General features: G+C 47.5%; 1 protein-coding gene across 4 annotated transcripts in view; it reads right to left on the reverse strand.

Moving 5' to 3' along the window:
* The window catches only part of dok4 (docking protein 4), a 94,698-nt gene that overhangs the window by 66,263 nt on the left and 26,962 nt on the right, over window positions 1–1,473 (reverse strand). Inside the window, exon 2 of one of the 4 annotated variants that reach the window (XM_043707415.1) lies at window positions 615–726. The exons of the other annotated variants lie outside the window; for them this stretch is intronic. The gene's annotated coding sequence lies outside the window, so the exon portion shown is untranslated. The remainder of the gene's footprint in view (window positions 1–614; window positions 727–1,473) is intronic. 4 annotated transcript variants of the gene reach the window in all.

Here is a 1,473-nt window from a genome sequence, read left to right on the forward strand (position 1 = left end):
CAGAGCCTCCCCACGGCCAAACCCCCCGGAGCGTCTCCAACACCTTCTACCTTTTTAGGTTTCTTGGATTGCTTCTGGAAAGAAAGTGGCAAATTCAAGTGGAGGTGACACAGAGGGCTGCGCGGGAAATGCTGTCAACCAGAGAAAGCTGGAGCCATTAATCTGCAGAGAGGGAAGTGCGGCAGCTCAGCAATCCTTCAGTGTGTCTTGGGCACTGGGACCTTGCAGAACCAGCAGCCACAGTCTCCAGGATAAGAGAGAGAGTGAGGCTGGGAATGAGCTTTGGTATTTAGGCATGGAACATCAAGACAGGCTCCACAAGATTTTCTGACAGAAACTGAGAGAAGGGCTCTGCAATTAGTGTCTGATCATTCACCCCATCCCCCTCCTTTGCCAGTCTAAATAATTAATATCAAGCTCTCCCCACCACCCAAGTTCCATAGTTAGCCTCAGTGTCATCTTCCTTCAGTGCCTGGAGGAATTGTCCGCAGCTCCCTGTGACAACTAATTGAAACACAGTAACAGCATCAAATCGCCAACACCCATCGTCAGCAACCATGCAAATTGTGTAGCAATAAACTGGGTTGAGGAACATTCCAGGTTTGACCAGAGACCAGCAATCTGGGAGGTTTGATGCTCTTTGAGTGGAATCCAGCGATTTGAAAGCTGTAATTATCAGGCTCACATTCCTCAGCCCCAGGCTGCGACAGACATAGAACAGATAATCTGTGGGGGAGAAAAGGGAAACGGCAGCACTCAGTTCTGATGTGACTCAGAGTTTTGGATTGTTTTGTGTCATACTCTACTAGTAACTCCACCAGAGGAACGGGATATACTCAGGCATCAGTAAGGCAGCAATGAAAGTCGTATATTGATGAATTATTGCTCGGTGGGCCAGTATGTAACTATTGCTAAAAGCAGACATGAAGTTGATGTTTTTTGTCTTGCTGGACTTGCAAGAAAACCAACTTTATTTATTTGAGTTGTTTTCATGGGGTTGCAGCAGAACCTATAAACTGCCTAAATTAACTGACGAGATATAAACCAGGCAGGTCAACTCTAATCAGTCAGGAGATTGCTGTGGCAAACGCAGCAACGATTAGCAGACCTCATGACCCTTTCCACAATGAAAAGGGCATAGTAAACTCTACTTTGGAGGAACTAAACACAGCCGAAAATGTGTTGCTGGAAAAGCGCAGCAGGTCAGGCAGCATCCAAGGTGTGGCAAACGCAGCAACGATTAGCAGACCTCATGACCCTTTCCACAATGAAAAGGGCATAGTAAACTCTACTTTGGAGGAACTAAACACAGCCGAAAATGTGTTGCTGGAAAAGCGCAGCAGGTCAGGCAGCATCCAAGGAGCAGGAGAATCGACGTTTCGGGCATGAGCCCTTCTTCAGGAATGAGGAAAGTGTGTCCAGCAGGCTAAGATAAAAGGTAGGGAGGAGGGACTTGGGGGAGGGGCATTGGAA

This window comes from Chiloscyllium plagiosum, chromosome 17 (genome assembly GCF_004010195.1).
Source record: "Chiloscyllium plagiosum isolate BGI_BamShark_2017 chromosome 17, ASM401019v2, whole genome shotgun sequence".
Classification (NCBI taxonomy): Eukaryota; Metazoa; Chordata; class Chondrichthyes; order Orectolobiformes; family Hemiscylliidae; genus Chiloscyllium; species Chiloscyllium plagiosum.